The sequence below is a fragment of the Euphorbia lathyris genome, chromosome 4 (genome assembly GCF_963576675.1).
Source record: "Euphorbia lathyris chromosome 4, ddEupLath1.1, whole genome shotgun sequence".
NCBI lineage: Eukaryota > Viridiplantae > Streptophyta > Magnoliopsida > Malpighiales > Euphorbiaceae > Euphorbia > Euphorbia lathyris.
Genome location: NC_088913.1, coordinates 92,666,978 through 92,692,969, shown reverse-complemented (window position 1 = coordinate 92,692,969; position 25,992 = coordinate 92,666,978). Strand labels below are relative to the sequence as shown.

The 25,992-nt window shown below is 34.9% G+C and overlaps 1 non-coding gene across 1 annotated transcript; it reads right to left on the bottom strand.

Annotated features, from left to right (window-relative positions):
* Positions 1 to 10,317: 10,317 nt before the first annotated feature.
* On the bottom strand, positions 10,318 to 10,424 carry LOC136228281 (small nucleolar RNA R71). The gene has a single exon (XR_010688609.1). It is a non-coding gene; the product is annotated as a small nucleolar RNA R71 (small nucleolar RNA).
* Between the last annotated feature and the right edge of the window lie 15,568 nt (positions 10,425 to 25,992).

Here is a 25,992-nt window from a genome sequence, read left to right as displayed (position 1 = left end):
GTTGGAGGGCAAGAGCAAGAGCATGAGCAAGAAGAAGAAGAGCCACGAGTTAATGTCGAGGCTAATGTTGAAGAGCAAGTAGGTTGGCAACGGGTCTTGGACCAAGTGAATGCGAACAATCGTCAAATGAATTTGAGGTTGGATGAAGTTGTTGCCGACAATCGACAAATGAGTTCAAGAATCACCGTAGTGGATGTAAACATCCATAATTTGAGGAGGGAGCACACGTTCAAAACAACACGTATGTTCATCCGGATAGAAACGACTCTTCCCCAGCGGACGACACTTCAACAAGACTCTTCATCAACTATAAATAAAGGGTTCATTTCATCATTTAAGAGAGTTAGATAGTCAAAAATTCTAGTTTGTAATTTTGTAAACTCATACTTAATGTACACAAGTTGTTCAATTAGTTAGATACAAACACAGATATTGTCGTTTAAGTTCGAGTATTGTTCAAAGTCAAGTTTACACTCTGTAGAAGACCGATCGTAGTTTCTATTTCGAGGATTCAGCGAGAAGAACCATTGCATGAAGCGCTCCAGGGTTTGACAAGCCTACGAAGTTTGAGGAAAGGATTGACAACCCGGAACTCAAATTAGTTAAATGCTATCCAATTTTCTTTTTCTCTGTTAACTTGTGACGATTCATAACAAATTAATAAATTATCTTTTCAATGCAAGTCATTTCTATTGTTGTTATTTTCAAGTCTGATCTAGCGACATTCTTAAAAGTAATAAACCTGGTGTTTTTAATAAAAACCTTTTACACAAATTATATTTCCAAGAAAACTATGTTGAACACTTAAGATAATTAAGATTTATATTTGATATCTACGACACTATGGTTTATCAAATATAAAACACCAATTTGATTAAGGTATGCGATCTTGTCCGACCGTAGAAAGATTGTCTGCAGTTCAACGCCCATTAATTGAATTAATCGAAAAATTGTTACACACTGATAATCAAATCAAAGTTATAAGTTGCTTTCTTGCTTTGTGTTTACAAGTTTTGAATTTACTTGTTCCTAAAACATAATTTCTGCAATTGTATTCTAAACTATTGACAGAATTGGATTCTGAATCCATAACCTTTTAATCCATTTAAACCAATAAACGATTTTCTATTAAACCAAGATAAAACGAATTTAATCAAATTAAATAAGTTTTTATAACTAAGCGTTCCTTGTGGGTTCGATATCTTTTATTACTACAAGCGAAAGTCGTGCACTTGCGGAAATCGCTCAATAAAGGTGCTTCAACCATATTTTTGCCTTGTCTTTTAAAGAGAAAGAGAACAGCTTTAACCTGATCACATCATCCACTACCCCTCTATTCATTCTGAAAGTGTTACATATGGTAACAAAATCTTGAATATGAGCGTTGGGGTCTTCATTTGGGTACCCACTGAATTGGACAGCAGCTCGTAGCATTTGTATCATTGATGCTTTGACTTCGAATAGGTTGTTCCCTGATGGTTGTCGAATCCACCAAAAATAAAATATAACTTCACAGCCCTCAGGCTTGCACAAGGGTAAGCAAAGGTCGTACCCAAAGGACTAATACTGATCTAATTTGTAAATATAACCAAGCAAATAAATAAAAAGTAAAAAGGGGGGATTGGAATAGTTGATTGCTAAATTAACAAAAGTAATAAAGTTGAGTTGAATTGAATAAAATGATTAATTAGAATTTCAGCTAAGGGATTCTCAGGCAAGGAATTTAGTTAGTCTTGATCATTGACAGAAATGATGTTTCTTCTAAATTACATATCAGATTAGTTTGGTATATTCTTCCTAAATAACGAATTAACCAAGTAAGACTGTAGTTAACTCCTAATTAACGAATAACCTTACCTCAGCGGCCAAGATTCAACCTATTAACAGCGTTAGGAATTAGAAGAACCTAATCTAAGCCAACTGATTCTCAGCGATATCGATTCAGAAACTTAATTACTCATTCACTTGATTTGATAAAGTCAAAAATAGATGTATTAATGTCACATGGAGAGTTCTCAGTTGTCAATCTGATTATCCCCAAATACAATCTAGACTTCAACTTTATAGCATCAATTGCTACTTATTCAGATTCAACTAAATAATGACTCGTTGATTACCTAGTTTAATCAGACAACTATATGCCAGTTTAATCAAATCAACAATCGGCCTTATCATTCAAAAGCAAACTAATAATTGAGATAAAATCCCTAAGCACAGTGAATAAACAAATGATATGAATAAAGAGAAAATACTAGAAGAGAAACGATCTCACAATACTTGAAGATTCATGCCTTTGAATTATCCCTTAACCGAAATAAAGGGGTTTAGCTACGAATAGCCATAAAGAACAAAATAAATGTTTCTGAGTTCTTCCTCTCTCAAAGATACGTTCTCTGGGAATGTAAAAAGTCTAAGAAAAGAGAGAGAGAGATAATCTAATCTAATGTTTTGTAGAAAAAATATATCCCTAAAAATTAGTTAACCAAAGAATATCTTTCCCAATCACAAATCTTTTCTAATCTTCCCATATCTCCTAATTTCGTGCATGCTTAGTCATTCCTAATTGTCCAGGTTCATTCTTGATAGAATAAAGGAGAGTCCTGATCAATTCTCGAGTCTGCGATTCCTGAAATCCTTAGTCTTGGGCAAGACTAATTCCATTTTCGTTTCAGCTCCTCTAAATCAGCTCCAAATTCCCTTTTAGTCCAAATTTGTTTGAAGTTAAGTCCAATTCCGCTCCTTTTAATCATTTGAGTCCTGTGAAGACAAATCATACCAAAACAAGCAATAATATCCGAAATAACACTAAATTAATTAAATAACCTAGCACTAAAGTGGACATTTGAACGTTGAATTTGACACTTATCAGAACACCCCACACTTACCCAATGTTTGTCCCTAAGCATATTAGATCATGTCAACAGTTCTTTACTCTTATGATTTCGTGTTTACCAACCTTTCCCGATCCCCCCTCATAATGTAAAGATTATCAGTCATCAACTCTTAAAGCCAAGACACTATTCATGTTTAAACATGCAATGTAACCACTTGAAAAATCTCAGCAAATAAGCTTTTGACCATGTACATAAGGTATGAATTAAAATCAACAACACCCTCACGGAAATCGCTCATTGCACTCAAGTGTTTAGGCTATAATTAATTTCAAGAAATCACTCATGTCGCAACCTAGAATAAAATTACCATAAGCTTGCCAATATATCAAATCTCCACCACTTAGTATGAATTCAAGATACTAAATCAAAGGGACTTAAAACAGGGTGTAGCGTAGGCTGGGGTTAAGGTTTGGAAAAGAAATAAGGAAGAAAGGGAAATCGAGAGTAATAAAAATGTACGTTTACTCTGAAAATGGCCAAAATGGAATCAAGACACGATTATTTACAAACGACTCACAATTCTTAAACTTCAGATTGAATGAATGCTTAAGACAAACTTAAACAACTATAGACATACTAAAATGAATAAGTTAACGAAACATTTTTTTTTCTTTTTTTTTTTCTTTTTGCTTCTGTTTTTTTCTCTTTTTTTGTGCCTCTGATATTTTCTTTTTCTCTTTTTTTTTTCTTTGAGGCTTTTTTTTTCTTTTTTTTCTAAAGATAATATTTCAAACTAGAATAAGAAAGCTACTACTTTCCAAGCTAATGTCCATTTAGACACCTTTTGAAGCACAACCACATATAAGCAACAGTCTTGTGCTAAATCCTCATACTTTGATGAGCTTGTGGTTAATTCGAATACGGAGATTGCTTAAAGCAACAGCTAAACACATAAATAAGCGAGAGAATGTACAGACTCTGATGGCTAGAACATCCCTGGCCAAGGGATTTGAACAGGGGTGTGTCAAGAATGGGGAAAGGCTCAAATGTGGCTAACTAAGGGCTGGTACTGTTATTTTTTGTTAGTCCTGGACAAGACTAAGGGTGCAAAGTTTATTTTGAAATGGCTAACAGAAAAAAAAACCTATTGCCCTTATCATTTTTAATACTCGAATACATCAATGTGGTCTCGAAATGCATAACATGGCAAGTTCTAGAATTTCAAACTAGAATTGGACAACACTCAGAAAAATATAGAACAAAGTGTAATGTTTTTGTTCTTGCATTTAGGCTCAAAAACTTTCCAAAAATTGGGGTAAATTGGTGTTGTTTCATTCAAAACGTCTGTCATGTAATGGGAAATTAATCAAGTGGTTCATATGCATGCTCAAGACAATTGTGCAACCCTGACCTTTTGAAATCGACAGCTCTACTCAAAATAAGACTTAGGGGTTTAAGAACTAAGTTGGCAACCTAGTTTCAACCGAGTGCAAAACTGAGAGCTAGCATTGTTATTTCTAGGGACAAAACAAAGGGTGGACACCCTACACTATTGCATACAAAAATAGACAGAAATTTTGGAAAGAACATGCAATAAATGAGGCAATGAAACAGTATATCTCCATGAAAGTTAGACAAAATCAAAACAAACAAACAAAACACACTTCTATATCAAAAAACCCTTCCCCACTTTCTCCTCGCACTGTCTCGGTGCGGAAATCACACAATTAGGGGCGAAGGGCAGCAAACAGGAGAAAAATAAAGTGAAAGAGAAATTGTGCTTACTGCCCTTTTTGGAGGAGGGAACCTCCTGTCTCATCTTTCTATGGGAAGGTTTGAAAAAAAGTTCACATACTCGAAGTAAGCCTCTTGATTTGCACGTATTTCCTTGATCTCATTTAACATTCCTGTATCAAAAAAAACAAAGATTGCCCTCCTCGGCGTAACAAATGCATATTTTTCAAAACTTCTGTATCAAGAGGTGGTGTGGTACAGGCTATGTGTCTATCAGTTTGTGCAACATTCACAAAGATTCACAGCCAAAGATGTGATCAAATATCCCAAATATAAATACTTGGGTCATCGTATCCTTATTTCTAGCTGCGTAATTAATGGCCAAGAAAGGATGCATCAAACAAACAACAGGATTGAGAAAATAACGAGCTTTGGTCTTAGATGGCTTGAACTTGGGTGCAGACTCAAGTGTAAAATCCTTAAAAAATATATATATGTTCATCAAAATCACATATGCATCAGATTTCACAAATCAGGAATACAGAAATACACCAATCTCAATGCAAAACTCGGTTATGGACCAGTGATGATCTTGATTTATCAACCTAAAATGAAAACAATCAAAACCTATATCCAATTTTCACGAATCATACTGAAACTCAAAGATTCTATAAAATTCATGTATCATCTCATCAAAGATGGGATAATTCATGGCAAAGAAGTTCTCCCAAATTGTTCCACTAACAAATTTATCAAAATTAGATTTCAAATTTAACTCAACCAAACCAAAATAGCATCATTTACACAAAGTGAACTTTCAAAAGGCTTGGTTTTCAGAGACACATACCTGGCTTGGTGGATTGAGTCTGCAAATTGTAGATTGGTGCTGGATGTGGAACCGATTGACGCTACTGTGAAGTTGCAAGATGTCGCGAATTGAAGGTTGTGGCTTGAAGGATGCGATTGAAAGATGAAATTGAAATGGGAATTTAAAGGAAGTGGCTGTGGTGTTCCAATTTGTGGAAAATTGAGGGAGTGAAGAAAAAGAAAAATGAGTGGGATGGTGGGTGAAGTGAATGGAGGGTGAATTGTGAGGGTGAAAGAAAGAAATTTGAAATGGCCGTGGTGGAGTGATTGGGAGTTGAAAATGGTGAAGGTAGAAAATGAGGGAAGGAAGTGGCGATGGTTATGAGTGAGTGGCGGTGATATGAGGGAGTGAGGGTTTCGTAATTCCAATTTGGAATTGGGGAAGGCAGGGAATGGAAGAGAGATAGTAGGATGGTGGGGTAGCATAGGTTATGAAGGATTTAATTGTGATTTTTTTTTCCTTTTTTACCCCTCACATCTCTAATTTTCATGATAAACATTCTTGGGCTTCCATTAACTCCATAACTCATTCTTTTGGGCCTTTATTCCTCCATTCTTTTTTTTTCCTTCACACCTGAAACTCAAAACTCAACAATTAAAGCCTTTGGAGAAGATGATGTTAGTTAAGTTAGTTATTTAAAATAAAAATAAATCAAATGAAAACAAAATTGTGAACATTAGTCTTGGGCAAGACCAAAACTGGGCTGCCTCCCAATAGCGCCTCTAGTTAGCGTCTATGGCCAGACGTAATCAAGCTCCAGTGTTAGTCTCCTGGGTCAAGATATTGCACTTCTTCGAGGACTCCAATTGGGATATTCTCATAAAACGGCTTAAGTCGGTGGCCGTTTACTTTTTGCACATTCCCATTCTGGTTTTGGTGCCTGCAAAATGGAAGGTGAAAGGCATTGAGTGGTGCGTGAAATTGTCTTAACATTAGAATTCTTCGGTTTCAATTTCAGAGCTGCCATCTCTTGCATAACTTCCCGCGCATCTTCTCTAAGCTCCACGCCCTTCTCCTTTATTTTGCTGTTCATATCTAAGCTTTCTTCTATCACTACCGGCAACTTGTCTTCCCTACATACTTCAAAATCTTGTTGTGTTATTGGTTCAACAACATCTATACCACAAACAGAATGCACTTCATTAGGAAATTTCATGGTGTCATAAACATCAAATTGAACAATTTTACCATCAAACTCCATAGTTAGTGTTCCTTTGTGAACATCAATTTTTGTCCGAGCTGTTGTTAGGAATGGTCTACCTAATAGGATTTCTGATGAATCTGAAGGGTGATCTTCATCTTCCATGTCTATGACATAGAAATCAGCTGGAAAAATTAAACCATTAACCTGAACTAGAACATCTTCCAACAAACCTTCGGGATAAACAATAGATCGGTTAGCAAGTTGAAGCACTACTCCTGTTTCCTCAAGAGGTCCAGCATATAAAGACAAATAAATAGACATAGCACTACAAGAAAATAACAGCATACCAACGACATTTTACCAACGACACAAATGTCGTTAATAATAGCTATAACATACCTACTACTTACATACTAAATTATTCAATCAATACAATAAAAGAAAATACCCAGAAAATACAAACGACTTACATACGACATAAGTTACCAACGACTTATGTCGTTGGCAATACTAATAACATTAGATGGAAATGACATGTCGTTGGTAGTATAGAGAACATACCAACAACATACAAACAAAATATTTATTTGAAAATTATAAAAAAAAATATATTTTTAAATTTTTATTACTAAAGTATCACTTAAAATATAAATAAATTACTAATAAAAAAAGGTTAAGATGCAAAAATACCCCTAACGTTTTGGGTTAGGAGCAATTTTACCCCTAATGTTGATAAATTGGGTCAATTTGAGAAATAATTCATCAAACTGTCTTCTCGATCATGAATCTTGTCATCTACACTTCACGCATGCGTTATTTTATCAAAAACATATGTTGGGATGTGAAAAAAATAAGAAAAAAATATTAAAAATATACTGTCTTTTGTACGAATTAGACAAAAAAATTTAAAAAATTCACCGAATTTATAAATATTAATCTCTAATTTTATTATTAAATTACAAAAAAAATTATATCCTTTTTTTAGAACAAATTGATATGCAATTGGTGCAAAATAAAGAAAAAAATGACTGTATTTTATAATAGTGTCTGAAATTGATCTAATTTATCAACGTTAGGGGTAAAATTGCTCTTCGCTACAAACATTAAGGATAAAATTGCACCATTTTAGACGTTAGGGGTAAAATTGCTCCTAACCCAAATGTTAAGGTATTTATACACCTTAACCCATAAAAAAATAAACAATAAAATAAAATATCCAATTTTGCCCCCCAAATTTCCCCCTTTATTCTCCCACTTATATGCCAAACTTTCCCCCTAAAATTTTTCACTGTGCAGCAATTTTACCCTAATCAAAATAGATGGGAACATCACCTCTCATTCTGCCGCTCACGTAGTTCCAAATTTCTCATCTTCTAGCTTCAGTTTCTTATATTCTCCCAAATCTCCGTTTGTCGCATTTCCCCCAATTTCTAGCTTCTTTCAATCTGACCACACTGTTCCTCAAAACCATGTAATCTCTTAATGTTAAGCCCAAAATATACCTAAAATATCATTAACATTTACATCATTTTTATTACGAATTTGTGTTATTTATATTTGTTTAGATTACTTTTACTTTCGAATATCTTTCTTTCTTGCAAGGTACTTGAATATTTGGTAAAATCCAAATAGGAACGAAAAATGATCAAAAACAGAAGAAAAGCCCTTCAAAAGGAGTCAAAGACGACGTAAATCGAAAGCGCCAAGTCGAGGACACGAACGAAAGCAAGAAGTAAGGAAACCTGCCGGGCCGCGACAGTGGATCCCAGACCCGCGGTCGCGACACGCGCGGTACAACCAATTCTCCCCTTCGTCCGTTGCTCAGCTCAGTGCTACGTCATTCACGGCCGCGGATTACTATCCTCGGTAAGTGCAGAAAATTTACAAAGAGCATTTAACACATGCTGAGAATCCAAGAAACGCGTTCGTTCAAGTGGATAAAGACGTCCTTTCACAACGGACACGACTCTTAACCAACGGATACATCACTTCAAACACAACCCTTCAACATCTATAAATAAAGAGTTGATGTTGAGAAAAAGGGTAATGAAATGCTATAATATAGATATAGAAATCAGAGCGTAGAACTTATGTCGAAGTTCTAAGTAAAAACATTTCGAGAGTTAGAAATTAGATTCTGTACAAAACAAGATGAGGTACACATATTGTTTATAGTTTAATTACAACTCAGTAGCGTTTAGACATTGTTCCAGTTTTAGTTTGCATCATGGTAGTGGCCGACCGAATCCCTATTACGAAGTTACAGCGAGAAGATTGAGTAAAGTGTTCGCCCCCGAGCCTGACAACCTCCTAGGAAACCCAAGGAAGCGGAACCGATCAAGCCCTTCACTTGCACGCCCTCGAAGAACTCGATGCTTCTTATTCTCTGTAAACTTGTATCAATTTACATTTCATCTAATAAAGTTCGTTCTATTCGACAAATCGTTATGCAGCACTTATGGTAACCAATCTAATATAAGTGAGGCTGGTGTTTTCATTAATATGCACTTGAATTCAAAATCATTACAAGGAAACTTTGTTGAACACTTAGGCAAATTATCATCTCGAAAGAGTGTTAATTTGAGTAAGGGCAACTATTCCGAAAGGGTTTTGTTGAGTTCAAAGCCAATTAATTAGAGGTTCCGTCATTTATTTCATCATCATAATAATACAAAGTTTAAGTTGTTTTCTTTGCTTAATGCAAATGAACAAATTCATTCCTTTTTCTAATAAGTTCTAAATGTTCCTGTTTTGTAAAATTCATCCTTAAAATCAGAAGATCTTTCTAACAATCGATTTATTCTAAATATATAATCTTATTCCAGCATTTTCAAGTACTCAAAGTTTTCAAATTCAATCAAATAAATTTCCTAAATTCAATTAATCCAATTTTCACTTTTATTTACATTTTATAAATCTAACAAGTTCGAAATTAAAGATTCAAAAATAAGTTTTTTCGTTAAAAAACGTATCTCTGTGGGATCGATATTTTTATTACTACAAGCGAAACCGTGCACTTGCGGAAATCGCTCAACAAGTTTTTGGCGCCGTTGCCGGGGATACGCCAAAATTTTTGACAAAAATTTTATTTTTCGTATTTTATTTTCGAATCTAGGTTTACACATTATTTTTATACAACTTTTACATTTTATTTATTTTCAGTTTATATAACATATTTGTTTTCAATTTTGTTTTGAAGGTAGTTTGGGCCGTGCAACGATTTCAAGTTCATGCGCAGTTCGCGAAGTTCGGGCACACCACTAGACCTTCTTGATCCAGAAATTGAAAGAACACTTAAGAAAAACAACAAAAACAAAGACAAAACACCCTTAAAAACCAAAGTAGTCCAGCCAGAAAATATGGCCGATCCACCGACACTTATGGATTATGCTAGGCCAGGAATGGCCGGTGTAACTAATAGTGTAGTTAGACCCCGTATAAACGCAAATCAATTTGAAATTAAGCCTGCTTTACTTAATATGTTGCAAAACAACGTAACGTTTTACGGACTACCTAACGAAAACCCTAATGCCCATTTGACAAATTTCTTAGAAATTTGTGACACTTTTAAAATCACTGATGTAACAGCCGAAGCAATCAAACTTCGCCTCTTTCCTTTCACTTTGAAGGATAAGGCAAAAATTTGGTTAACTTCTATGCCTGCTGCAACATTTGAAACTTGGGACCAATTAGCCCAAGCGTTTTTATCAAAATATTTTCCTTTAGCAAAAACCGCAAGAGTCATCAAAGAATTGACATCTTTTACCCAAAATGATAATGAAACTCTTTATGAGGCTTGGGAACGTTTTAAAGAACTTCAACGTTTATGCCCACACCACCAACTGCCAGATGCACTTTTAATGCAGACATTCTATAATGGATTAAATCCTACAACTAGAGGTTCATTAGATGCTATGTCTGGAGGGTTATTTATGAAGAAGACGTCCGCCCAAGCAAGAGAACTTTTGGAGGAAATGGCAATCAACAAAAGTATGTGGCCCGCAGAGCGTGGACATATACCAATGACGAAACCATCATCCTCAGGTACATCATCGGTTAAAGGTATAATGAATCTTGATCCAGTTGCGATGTTACAAGCCCAATTTTCTGCTTTATCGCACAAAATTGATAGGTTTATGGCACCGTGCGATCCTAATGATCCGATCCAGACAGACATTGATTACGAAGGTATGAATGAGATAGAACAGGTAAATTTTGTCCAAGGACAAAACCAAACTACTAATCCTTATTCTAATACTTATAATCCTGGATGGAGAAATCATCCTAACTTTAACTGGAAAGATAGTAATAATAATAATAATGCAAATGCTAATCAATATCGTGTAAATAATTATCAAAATCAAACAAGAGATACGATTAGCACTTTATCTTCAAAAATCGACAAATTTATAGATGCTATGAATGGAAAGGTAAGTAATCAAGACGATGGTTTTAAACGGATCGAAAATAAATTCGATCAGCTTATCAAAAACCAATCATCTAGCATCCATAATTTGGAGGTTCAAATTGGACAACTTGCTAAATCAATTCCATCCCGTAAAGAGGGAAGTCTTCCCAGCCAAACGGAAGAAAATCCGAAAGAGCATGTTAAGGCTATCACTCTTCGTTCGGGGAAAAACTACTTAGGTCCGAAAATGCCCGGAAATTCAACTTTACCTGGAAATGATTCACCAAAATCCAAAGAAGATACATTAAAACAAAAAGATACACCAATTGACTCTAATCCGAAACCCTTTGTACCAAAGCCACCTTTTCCACACAGGGTCCGAAATAAGGACCATGATAAACAACTGTTATCATTTTTGGACAAACTTAAAAATTTGCATATAAATTTAACATTCATGGATGCAATTACGCAAATTCCTAACTATGGAAAATTCTTGAAAGATTTAATTTAAAAAAAGATTAGTTGGGAAGGAATTTCATCCATTTCACTTTCTGAAGAATGTAGTTCGATAGTATCAAGCAAATTACCTACTAAACTCAAAGATCCCGGATGCTTTACCATTCCGTGTACTTTGGGAAATATGGAATTCCCAAGCTGTCTTTGTGATTTAGGAGCTAATATAAACTTGATGCCATTGTCTATTTTTGAGAAATTAGGATTAGAAGAAGACATCAAGCGTACCAATATGGTTTTGCAATTAGCGGATCAATCCATTAAAAGACCATATGGTATAATTGAAGACGTTTTGGTAAAAGTTGACAAATTTATTTTTCCTAATGATTTTGTTATCTTAGATTTTGCTTATGATGCTAATTGTCCGCTAATCTTTGGTAGACCATTCATGAACACGGGACGTGCTCTAGTTGATGTGTCGGAAGGAAAAGTAGTTTTACGAATAGGTGACGATAAGATCGAGTTCGATATGAATCAAGCGATGAAATATCCTATGGAGGATTTCGCTTGTATGAAGCTTGATTTAATTGAAGAATGTGTTAATGACATTGTTCAAAGAGAAGAAATAATAGAACCTGTAATGGGCGAAGAATTAGAAGATAAGGACCCAGAGCCTTTGATTCGAGAAGATGGACCAGTTCCGCCTTCAGTAATAGTTCCACCTAAATTAGAACTTAAAGAACTACCAAACCATCTGAGATACACTTTCCTAGGCGGAAGTGATACTCTACCTATAATCATCTCTAACAAATTAACAGAAAATCAAGAAGAAAAATTGAAAGAAGTTGTTAGAAATAGAATAGGAAGTATGGGATGACAGATTTCAGATTTAAAAGGAATTAATCCTAGTATTGTAATGCATAGGATTCACTTAGAAGAAGATAAGCCACCTAAAGCGGATAGACAAAGACGTTTAAATCCGAATATGAAAGAAGTAGTCAAAAATGAGATTACTAAACTCTTAGACAATGGAATCATTTATCCTATTTCGGATAGTGAATGGGTTAGCCCAATCCATTGTGTACCCAAAAAGGGAGGCATAACTGTAGTAAGGAATGATGGAGGTGAATTAATACCTACGCGAACCACCACTGGTTGGAGGGTTTGTATAGATTATAGGAACCTAAATAAGGCAACTAGGAAAGATCATTTTCCTTTACCTTTCATTGATCAAATGATCGAAAGGATAGCCGGTCATGCATTTTATTGTTTTCTTGATGGCTATTCCGGATTCTTTCAAATATATATTTACCCGGATGACCAAGATAAAACAACCTTCACATGTCCTTATGGAACATTTGCATATAGGAGAATGCCTTTTGGTCTATGTAATGCACCAGCAACTTTTCAACGTTGCATGACTGCAATTTTTAATGATTTCATCGAAGATATCATGGAAGTATTTATGGATGATTTTTCAGTTTATGGAGATTCTTTTGATGCATGTTTAAAAAACTTAGATAGAGTTCTTTCTAGATGCGAAGAAACGAATTTGGTATTAAATTGGGAAAAATGTCATTTCATGGTCGACGAAGGAATTGTTTTAGGTCATAAAATATCTGAAAAGGGATTAGAAGTGGATAGAGCAAAAACTTCAGTAATAGAAAAATTACCCCCACCAACAACTGTCAAGGGAGTAAGATCATTTCTAGGACATGCACGTTTTTACAGACGATTTATAAAAAACTTTTCTGTAATCTCCAAACCACTTACTAATTTGCTTATGAAGGATTCAACCTTCGATTTTAATGAAGATTGCATTAAAGCTTTCGAGACATTGAAAACAGCTTTAGTCAGTGCACCCATAATCGCTAAACCCGATTGGGATTTACCTTTTGAAATCATGTGTGATGCAAGTGACCTAGCTGTAGGATGTGTTTTAGGTCAAAGAAAGGATAAAAGATTACATGTTATATATTATGCAAGTCACACATTGTCCGGTGCACAGTTAAATTACACAACAACAGAAAAAGAGATGTTAGCCGTAGTATTTGCATGTGATAAGTTTAGGTCATACTTATTAGGATCTAAAGTTATTATTTATACAGATCATGTAGCTTTACGTTATCTGTTTGCTAAGAAAGATGCAAAACCGCGTCTGATTAGATGGGTTTTGTTGTTACAAGAATTTGATATAGAAATTAAAGACAAAAAAGGGGTAGAAAACCTTGTCGCCGATCATCTATCAAGACTAGAAGATGAAAACGGTCCTATAGGTGAAACTGTCGGTATACGAGATGATTTCCCCGATGAACATCTCTATCATGTAGAAAGTATCATGTCACCATGGTATGCAGATTTTGCTAATTATCTTGCAACCGATATCGTTCCGGAAGGATTATCTCCCCAACAGAGGAAGAAATTTTTCTTCGATATTAAACAATATTATTGGGAAGATCCCTTTCTATTTAAATCATGTGGTGACGGGATAATTAGGAGATGTGTTGGAGAAAATGAATATGAATCTATAATAACAGAATGTCATTCCAGCTCGTATGGAGGACATAATGGAGTTAATAAAACGGTAGCTAAAATATTAGAATGTGGTTTCTTTTGGCCTACAATGTTTAAGGACGTTGGTTCATTTATTTCTCGTTGTGATAAATGCCAAAGAATGGGAAATTTAGGAAGGAAAGATGAGATGCCCCTCAAAAACGTGTTGGAAGTTGAAATCTTCGACATGTGGGGAATTGATTTCATGGGACCTTTTCTGCCTTCCAATGGTAAAACTTACATATTAGTAGCCGTTGATTATGTTTCGAAGTGGGTTGAAGCAATTGCAGCCCCTACGAATGATTCTAAAGTAGTTATTACTTTTCTTGACGATATATTTTGTAGATTCGGTTGTCCTAGGTACGTTGTTAGTGATGGCGGTACCCATTTCATAAATCGGAATTTCGATATGCTTATGAAAAAATATGGAGTACGCCACCGCGTGTCAACGCCATACCATCCTCAGTCGAATGGTCAGGCGGAGATCTCAAATAGAGAACTCAAATGGATTTTAGAGAAAACTGTTTCGTCATCAAGAAAAGATTGGTCACAAAAACTCAATAATGCGCTATGGGCATACCGTACTGCATTTAAATCACCAATAGGAATGACTCCGTACCGTTTGGTGTATGGAAAAGCATGTCATTTACCAGTTGAATTAGAACATAAAGCCTATTGGGCTATTAGAAAACTTAATTTTGATTTACAACAAGCAGGAAAGAAACGTTTGCTCGATTTAAATGAGTTAGATGAGTTACGTCATCTAGCGTATGAAAATGCGAGGATTTATAAAGAAAAAGTGAAAAAATGGCACGATGCCAAGATTAAAGTCAAACACTTTAATGTTGGAGATAAGGTGCTGTTATTCAATTCACGGCTTCGTATATTTCCGGGAAAACTTAAGTCTAGATGGGACGGACCGTATTTAGTCGTCAAAACGTTCGACTATGGTTCTTTGGAACTTGAGGAAACTAATGGTAAACGTTTCAAAGTTAACGGTAATCGATGTAAAATCTATTACGAAAATATTTCCGAAATAGGAACTAATTTCGTAACAAGATTTCCTGACATATAAATCATTTTATTTTTCTAATAGTTAGTTTTTATTTTTATTTTTATTTTTATTTATTTTTTTATTTTTTTATTTATTTTTTATTTTGTTTTGTTTTAGATTATATCATTTTATTAGAATTTTAGATATATAAAAAATATATTCAAGTCATGATTTTAATTAATTTTTAGGAATTTCATAAAAATTAGAAAATTCAGTGATTCTCAGTTGAGAATTTCAGATTCTCAGTTGAGAATTCACATATTTGAAATGAGGTAGAAATATTTCTGGACTTATAGAGAATTTCAAATTCTCAGTTGAGAATTTAGGCATGGCTAGAAGTCAGGAAACTTTCTGGACTTGTAGAGGATTTCAGATTCTCAGTTGAGAATTCTGATTGAAAATTGAAGGGAAAAATTTCTGAACTTACCGAGGATGAGGATTCTCGGTAGAGGATCAGGAGTTTAGAGTTTTGACAACTGATTTTCGCAGGAAAATCAGCGTGCCGCGACCGCGGGTCAGCATCCTCGGTCGCGACACGGGGGAAATTTTGCCCAGATTGAACCTTTTCTCAGCAGTTGTAACTATTCAGAATGAAACACTAAGTTTTTCTCATTTCTAAAAGGTTTGTTTCATGCCTTTTCACTTCGAAACAACACCTCTTTTCGTCCTAGGATCTTATATATAGGTACTAGAGGTCCAGTTTTCTGTCACTTTCGTTTTCATCTCTATCAGAACTATCTCTGATTTTCTTACCATTCATAAAATCCAAACACTAAGTTCAGAACTTTTCTTCCTTACTCTTTCCAAAAATCATGGCTTCCTCAAACACTTCATCTAAGAAAGTTATTACTTCACGCAATAAACATGTGGATATATCAGAGCGTTATGGATGTAACTTTCCTATCTTCAATCACGATGAGGGAAGGCGCTTCCTGAAACTTCGATACACTTTCTTTGTCGGAATGCTGTACATGGACGACTTTCTTAATGATCAATTAGGAATTAAGGAAGATATGAGTCGTTACATGGAGCGACTAGGATGGACCAGATTTGTCGATATGAAGTTTCCTATAATTGGAGACTGGGTGTTAGAGTTTTTCTGCACTGTGTGTTTTGTTAACAAGCGTCGTGTGCGTCTCAGTTTTCGTCGGGATGGCAAAACTTTCACTTTTGGATATCCTGAATTGCATGCTTGGTTTGGTTTTCCTTTGAAGGATGCTACCAAACGTCATCATGGAAGAGATATGACGTCCACTGATATTTGGCGAATGCTCACCGGTATCTGGCCTTTCCACCCAAAACTTTCCCATAATAAGTCTTTCTATTCCAACTCTATACTATATTTGCATAAGTTTCTGAGTCACAGCCTGTTCGGTCGCACATTCAGTAGTGTCGTCCAAGAATCTGATCTTTATGTCCTTGGCGATATATTTCAAGGCAATGTGGTTGATTCTTAAAAAATTCTGATGGAGGGTCTTGTTGCCGCATCTAGATCCAAGGCTAAGAAGGTTGGGTTCGGGAATAGTATATATGGAATAATTCTAGGGACCAAGGGAAGTATTTCTGTTCCTTGGAGTGATGCTGAATCTTTCCCGATGCTAGACTATGAATTCTTAGAATTTGAAGGTCTAGTGAAGCGAGTTTTTCGATCAGGACCAAATTTTCTTTCTGCACAAGAACGCCAAGCCTTCGTGCAGTTGAAAATAGAACGATATAGGGCTAAGAAAATCCCGATTGAAGGGGATGAATTTTTAGCATAGTTTGTGTTTTGTTTGTTTGTAAATAAATGTTAATAAATAAAAATTTCTCTTTTGCATTATACTTTGTTTTTTATTATATGGTTACATTTTAATTTCATAAATTTAGATCAATGAATCAATTAAATGCAAACTTAATCATTTCATTAACTAATTAATTGATTAATAATTAAATTTCAAGTTCCTAACATAAGATTCATTTAACTTAACTTAATGAATGCACATAAATGTTTCAATTAATTTTAGTTCCAAACCTTTCATATTCATAATTTTAACATTCATTAATTAATGCAATTTTTATTTTAATTTTCCATTAATAAGGATAAACCTTTGGTTTTCCTTATCATTTAATGATTTTCATTTATGTTTTAAGTACAGATTTCATTTTTCAAGAAGTTCAGGATATAATTTATCAAGAAAATGCACGAAATAAAGTAAATAAGCTGAATTTGGGTAGCTACGAGGTGATCCGCGACCGCGGATGCGCTTCCACGGTAACATCAGAAAAATTCCAGAGAATTTCAGACACAAGATTCGCTGCCCAGCACGATTCGCGGCCGCGAATGTTGGATTCTCGGTAACTTCAGATTTTTTTCTTCTCAAATTTCAGAGGATATGTTAGTTGAAAAACGCGATCCGCGACCGCGGATATACATCCACGACCGCGACACGCGTAATTCAGGCACTCTAGGTCCGGTTTTAGACCTATTTTTCCATTCTTCCTATACCTTTTCCTTTTCTATTTAACCTATACCTATTTTTCTTCCTATTCATCCTCTATTTACACCTTTTCCTATTCAACCTCTAACTATATTAATTACTCTTCCTATTTCTACTCTAACTATTTACCTTGTTATTCAAACCCTATATATACCTATTACCTACACACACCTTACATCACCTCCAAATTTAACCAATCCCCTACTCTTACCTCTTCCCAATACTTTACTTTTACTTTTCCCAATTTCATCATTACCCTTTTCAATCACCTACACCTTTCAATTCCAAGAATTCACAACCATTCTACTTCATCTTCAACCTCAAGCTTTTCTCTCTTTTCATCTTTTTCTCTAAAACCCTAACATTTATAACACATAAACACCACAACCATGCCTAGAGCAAAGCGTGTTGGACACAAGCCAGCTGTAACTGAGGCTAATCACCTTAGGGTTAGTTGTGGGGCTTATTTCGACATTCATTCTGAAGAAGAAGAAGTTGGCCGTTTCAAGCACTTTTCACACGCCAATCGTAAGTTCGTGGATATGCAGTTTCTTGACTTTGATTCGGTAAGAAAGTTGAACTTCTCTACACAAATTACTGCTTTTATTGAAACTTTGGGATGGGAAACTTTTGCTTCTATGCGTTTTCCACAAATTCAAGAGTATGTGGTTGAGTTTTTGGTTACTTTAACAATGAACAAGAAGATGACTGAAATTTCTTTTCGGAATAAGGGTATTACCTATACAGTTGATTATGAGGCTATGGGTAACATGTTTGGTTTCCCTACTAGTGACTTTTATGATAAGCCTCGGGATTTTGATAATAACTCTTTTTGGCAAACTCTGTCTGACCAAACTTCTTTTGATTCTAAGAACACTTCAAGCAAGTTGATTAAGGACAATTGCGTGTTCTTCTTTCACAAGTATTTGAGTTTTTCACTTTTTGGTCATGTTGAGAGTTCGAAGATTCAAGTCCGGGATTTGTTTGTTTGGGATTGTTTGTTCAAGGGTTTACGGGTTGATAGCATTGGAATGATTTTTGACAACTTGTATCGTGCTTCGAGGGCTCACACCACTCAAGTCCCTCTCGGTAATTTGATCACCGCTATTGTTTTGGGTGCACGGGATGAATTGACTGATTTTGATATGTCCACCTACCATGGATATGTTCCAATTTTGGACATTGCGGCTCTTGAGCGGGCTCATTTATTGGTTTCTGCGGCTCCTCCTGTTTTTATTTCGTATGCTACCCGTATTGCACATCTTCGTGGCACTATGGGTGGAGGTGCTTCTAGTTCTCATAATGTAGGTACCGATGAAGAAGGTGCGGAGGAAGGTGGAGACGCTGCCCCACAAGCCCAAGCAACCCAAGACACTGATCCGGTGGATTTAAAGCGGATTTTGAACCAAATCAACGCAAATAATCGACAAATGAATTTGAGAATTGATAATTTGGTGGAGAACAATATGGTGATGAATGACAACCTCAATACTTTGAGGCGTGCGCATCGTTCAACTCGGCATCGGATGCTTTCATTTTTCCGACGCCGAAATGTGGAAACTTCACCAACACCTCCGGATTCCCCGCCACATGCTTAGGTTTTATCTTTTATTTTTATCTTATCTTATTTCAATTTCAGTTTCGTACATTTTTATATTTATTATGTTTCGTACAATTTCTAATTTCACTTTAATTTTATGATGAATGTTTTTTCTATATCTTTCGTTTATTTCCGTTTGTTTTATCTTTAGTGTTTTATCTCCATTTTTGCCCCCATGAGGACATGGTCCAATTTAAGTGTGGGAGGAGATATATACATATATCATTTTATGCAAACGAATGAATGAATGTATGCAAATGAATGAATGAATGTATGCATCACTTGTTTTTCAAAATATAAAAGCAACATATATATTGCAACACTTTTTAACTATAATGCAACGCAAATTTTTTTTTGTAAAAAAAAAAAAAAAAAACTTTTTAAATTAATCATAAGTTAAAATTTTTATGACTATGTTTAGGTTATCATTATCGATAGAAATAAATATTTCTATACGGGTAATATTTTTCACAAATCTTCGACACGATTTTAAGTAAAATTGTCTCGAGTGAATGTATTTAAGTAAAAAATTCTTTATTTTCAATCTCTATTTCATATCATGAAATTCATGATACAATAAATCTTATTTTAAATTTTCAATTAGGTTTATAGGCATTAAATTTGAACTAACAAATTTTTTAGCTCGGTTTTGATTTTGTCTTACATTAACACCAATTGAAGTTTTTAAGGAAACTATAGCCATAATACATGTTGAATTTTAAGTCAATATAGGATGAATGTGCTAATTTTCTTTTTCCCAATTCATATTAATTAATCAATAAATCATATTCTTAACTTTTGGCCACGATTGAGACCAACCTTATCACAATCGAGGTATGAAAGGGAAGAAATTAATAAGTAAAGCGTACTTTTGGCCACGGTTGCGACTACCCTTATCACGATCGAGGTATGAAAGGAACGTTTAAATTAGAAAAATTAAGCGTGTTTAAAGTTTAAAGTAACGATTGCGTCCACCCATGGCATGGTCGGTACCTCTTAAGCGAACACAAAACAATTACATATAAAGTTACGATCGAGACCACCCTTATCACGGGCGTAACTAAGCAAATAAATTAAACTAAATACTCATATATAATAATTCAAGTTTGGGAAAGGAAGTTTGGTGCTTTGAAATGCCTTGAGATGGAAAACTCAATAACATGCGTGCTTACATCGTCCCGAATACTTCAATTTAAAAATTGAAATACAAGACGAATGATATATCGTATTTATACTAAGTTAGTTTGATATTTTGCGTATAAATTTGCCATACGAAGTTAGTCTTTTCGGCTTAACTAATTTAAAAGGTAAACACAAAGATATATGTTTTATTTTCATAAAGAGATTAGTTAAAGAATAAGTTCAGTGAAATTTTGCTCGGGACTAGCAAAAGATTAAGTGTGGAGATTTGTTAAGCCCAAAATATACCTAAAATATCATTAACATTTACATCATTTTTATTACGAATTTGTGTTATTTATATCTGTTTAGATTACTTTTACTTTCGAATATCTTTCTTTCTTGCAAGGTACTTGAATATTTGGTAAAATCCAAATAGGAACGAAAAAGGATCAAAAACAGAAGAAAAGCCCTTCAAAAGGAGTCAAAGACGACGTAAATCGAAAGCGCCAAGTCGAGGACACGAACGAAAGCAAGAAGTAAGGAAACCTGCCGGGCCGCGACAGTGGATCCCAGACCCGCGGCCGCGACACGCGCGGTACAACCAATTCTCCCCTTCGTCCGTCGCTCAGCTCAGTGCTACGTCATTCACGGCCGCGGATTACTATCCTCGGTAAGTGCAGAAAATTTACAAAGAGCATTTAACACATGCTGAGAATCCAAGAAACGCGTTCGTTCAAGTGGATAAAGACGTCCTTTCACAACGGACACGACTCTTAACCAACGGATACATCACTTCAAACACAACCCTTCAACATCTATAAATAAAGAGTTGATGTTGAGAAAAAGGGTAATGAAATGCTATAATATAGATATAGAAATCAGAGCGTAGAACTTATGTCGAAGTTCTAAGTAAAAACATTTCGAGAGTTAGAAATTAGATTCTGTACAAAACAAGATGAGGTACACATGTTGTTTATAGTTTAATTACAACTCAGTAGCGTTTAGACATTGTTCCAGTTTTAGTTTGCATTATGGTAGTGGCTGACCGAATCCCTATTACGAAGTTACAGCGAGAAGATTGAGTAAAGTGTTCGCCCCCGAGCCTGACAACCTCCTAGGAAACCCAAGGAAGCGGAACCGATCAAGCCCTTCACTTGCACGCCCTCGAAGAACTCGATGCTCCTTATTCTCTGTAAACTTGTATCAATTTACATTTCATCTAATAAAGTCCGTTCTATTCGACAAATCGTTATGCAGCACTTATGGTAACCAATCCAATATAAGTGAGGCTGGTGTTTTCATTAATATGCACTTGAATTCAAAATCATTACAAGGAAACTTTGTTGAACACTTAGGCAAATTATCATCTCGAAAGAGTGTTAATTTGAATAAGGGCAACTATCCCGAAAGGGTTTTGTCGCGTTCAAAGCCAATTAATTAGAGGTTCCGTCATTTATTTCATCATCATAATAATACAAAGTTTAAGTTGTTTTCTTTGCTTAATGCAAATGAACAAATTCATTCCTTTTTCTAATAAGTTCTAAATGTTTCTGTTTTGTAAAATTCATCCTTAAAATCAGAAGATCTTTCTAACAATCGATTTATTCTAAATATATAATCTTATTCCAGCATTTTCAAGTACTCAAACTTTTCAAATTCAATGAAATAAATTTCCTAAATTCAATTAATCCAATTTTCACTTTTATTTACATTTTATAAATCTAACAAGTTCGAAATTAAAGATTCAAAAATAAGTTTTTTCGTTAAAAAACGTATCTCTGTGGGATCGATATTTTTATTACTACAAGCGAAACCGTGCACTTGCGGAAATCGCTCAACACTTAACCTTCTAGAACTAAGCTAAAGAGAAGGGAGAGCGGGATACTGACTGGAAGATCGTCTAACAGAAAATTAATTTAGGGCAAACATAGAGTTTGGTGGTTTCTAGGGTTGAAGCCCATCAAAAGAGGTATGTGCTTCTATTGCAATTACTGATATCATTTACTTGAGGAATTGAAGTTCTATGGTTTGGATATTGGATCTCTTAATGAATCTGTAGTCTTCTGTTTTTGCAACTCTGAGTTTTAACTTGGGTATTTTGATTTTCAGTTACCTAGGCTGTTTCTTCTGTGTATGAATAGATAGTTTGTCTATTGTTATTATGTTGGATGATGTTGTTCTAATTTGTTTTGCTCATTAGTGTTTGTATGATTTGATTTGGCTGCAAAAACTCTGGTTTGTGTTCATTAGTGACTGATGTTCAAGCATGTGGCTATCTAATTGGGAAGCCTGATACTGGTTTTGTAATAATGAAGATGGTAAATTGAAATCTAATTTCACAAGCTATGTTGAACAGCTAAGAATTTAAAGTATTTCTTTACAGCTGGCCTTTTTTTCTCCCTTGTTCTAGTTTGGAGAACTCTGAGTTTTGCTCCTGGAAAATTGGAAATATTTGATTGAGTGCCTCTTTCAGTTGCAGATCAAGTTTGATGTGCTTGTTTGTTCTGCTATACTTTTTCAGAACTAATCTGCAAGTTTTACCTGATATGTGTATCAATCTCAATACTGTTTGGCTGTTTGATTCTTTTTAGTGGAAGGAAAATTTGAAAGTTAAGTAAGCCTTAAACTTTTACTTAAGTTCGGGATTTTACTAGGAATGATATTCTTCGATGTTTCGTCTGATTGCAACCCTGTTTCGATTTTCTTATATTAGTTTAATTTTAACCGCTGTTTTCATGTCGACCCTTTTTGCTTTAAAATATTTCTCTCTGTTTATTTCTGCTTGTGTAATATATATCATATTTATTTTGGTCTAAACTACATGCGATAACATAAATGAACATTTCAGATTCCGTCTTGAACATATGTTCGGATCCTTTCCTCACGCTAGTCGCATATTTTGTCCGTGCCTCTATAAGCTTCTACCTCCATAACTCGGTGTAAGAAAGTCTTCCCCTAAACATGAATCTTTATTGCGTATAGATAGGGCCAACCGATAAAGAAAGCCGACTTTCTCGGCTCTCTTTCCAAAAGGCAGTTGCACTAATCACCTTCTTTCTAGGAAGCTGAATCTCCAACACCTGCCATTGAAACAACAAGTAAAATATGTGTTTCCTCAAAGGTTTTTCAATAGTTCAATTGTCAAAAAATATCTTCTTTCACTTTGGCCCACAAACCATAAGCGCACTCTAGCAAACCGTTATGACCACCCAGGCTTGGTGAAATTAGTTGCTGTTTGAAAGCTGTTAACATTCTCTAACAAACGACCATCTGAACTAGTAGTAGTGGACTTTTCATTTATATGACTCCATTGGCAATCAATGTAACTCCAAGAAGAAATCTCATCTTTCTGAAAACTAAGTAAAGATCCATTCACATTTCCATATAAGAGAGTATCAAACCCACCTCGGAAATTGATCAATGAATGACCTGTTTCTTCTTGACATTGAGATTGAGATTGAAACAAGGATAATTGATTAGTGCTAGGACTGCCATTTTCCCCCTCTTCCATTCCCAATTTATGGTCTTCATCATCATCATCAAATCCATAAGGAATTAAGGAGGGAAGATGATTATCTCCAGTTCCATTGTAGGATCAAGTCTTAGCAAGTGCCATTAAGAGAAAGAGAGTGACAAAGTTACTTTGAGAGAAGTATATGAAAAGATACAACTAGTTGACAGGCTGGTTAAAAAGTCTTAAGTAAGATATTGTTATATTTCGTATTGGGATTGTTAGCTGGCAGGCAGAGCTGAAATACAGAAGCGAAGGCAACGCCGGATCTTTTGCCAAACCACGTCTTTCTTTCGAGATAAGATAAGAGTATATATATATATATGATATATATGATGCTTCCTCTACTTGTTCCTTTTTTGCTTCACCACGTGCCTTCATTCTATTTCTATTTCTTTACTTACTTACATTAATTCCATGCTTCGGGACTACACTAACCATGGAATTTTGGTTATCTATAAAATATACCAACTCTTCATTATAAATGCTCTAATCATCCACTACAAAATTCATCATTCTGCTCCAAAGACTTCATATTAGTTGTTTTCCTGAATTTTTCACATGCTATGACTATGCTTTTTCTGTTTTTTTTTTTTAATACAACCGAACCATGTTTTATTTTATATATGATATTTATTTTGGTCTAAACCATATGTGATAACATAAATGAACATTTCTGATTCCGTCTTGAACATATGTTCGGATCCTTTCCTCACGCCAGTCGATATTTTATCCGTGCCTCTATAAGCTTCTACCTCCATAACTCGGTGTAAGAAAGTCTTCGCCTAAACATGAATCTTTAGTGCGTGTAGATAGGACCAACCGATAAAGAAGGCCGACTTTCTCGACTCTCTTTGCTTATCAAACATAGAGTTAGTTTATAATGATTATAACCAACTAACCTAAATCTTTATCAAATTTCCACAATTATCACGCAACCCCTCACCAATAAAAAGCCCACACATGTACAAAGTGAGGTCAAAATTGAGAGTAATAATGGTCTAAATGCCAAACTAATAAATGATTAACATATGTTTAATTTCTACTAGTGTTCTTTCAATAATAATAAATGATTGATCAAGAACTTTGTGAAGGAAAGTTCTGTGTAAAAGGAGACATGTTTTAGCACTTTCTTGGCTCACCGCAAATCTAGCCACCCAATCAAACAAAACCCCACATGCACCCAAAATCTCCGATTCGTTGCTCCAAAAAAAACATGAACTTTCTTAATCCCATTTTCATCTTTATTCTCTTCTTCTCTTCGTTTTCTTCTTCTTCAGATATCTCTCACCTCTTTGAAACTTGGTTCAAAGAACATGGCAACATATACGCTTCCCAGGAAGAGAAGCTTCATAGACTCAAAGTGTTTGAGGATGACTATGAATTTGTCCGACATCATAACAGCCACACCGATTCTTCTTATACCCTTTCTCTTAATGCTTTTGCTGATCTCACTCACCATGAGTTTAAGACCTCCCGCTTGGATTTTTTTGACCAAATACAAATAGAAGTATTCAACCTTTTCTCTTCTGAATTTTACAAGTAGCTATGCTCATAACAAGGTACCTGGTGGAAAGAACCTCAAGTATCGAAAAGTTTTCTCTTTTGTTTCTTAAACATCACCTAAATTATTTTCCATCTGTGCTTGTAAGTACATGGTCTTCAATTATCAATTTCTTCATAGGAATTTGCCTATCTGAATGTTTTTATTCTTCTGCTCGTAGGCAATGTGGTTCAATAATGAATTTGCCTAGCTGAATGTTTTTGTTCTTCTGCTTGTAGCCAATGGGGTTCAATAATGAATGTGAACATATCACTTTTATTGAGTGGATGGAAGGATTTAAGCTGTCAAGCTATGTGGAGAAGGTTGAGTATTTATGATTGAGTTTTCATCTCCACTTGACCAAGCAAAATATGTTATGGACAGCAATTCCCCGTAGTACGACTTTAATTATGATTGAGTATTTATGATAGAGTTTTCTTCTACTAGTTGTAGCCAATGGGGTTAAAAATATACGACTTTAATTACATGAAATTGATTGCTTATTTTAATTTCATGATAGACAACATATACTATACACTCATTCATTGATGAAATTATACATATTTTGAAGTTAGTATATTAATTTATGATCATTTACTGCAAAACAATAAGCTTCCTTAGTTTCAGAGAGTTGATACTTTCTTTGTTCTTTTCCTTTTTTTTCTTAAATTGTATTAAAAATGGTGCCCCT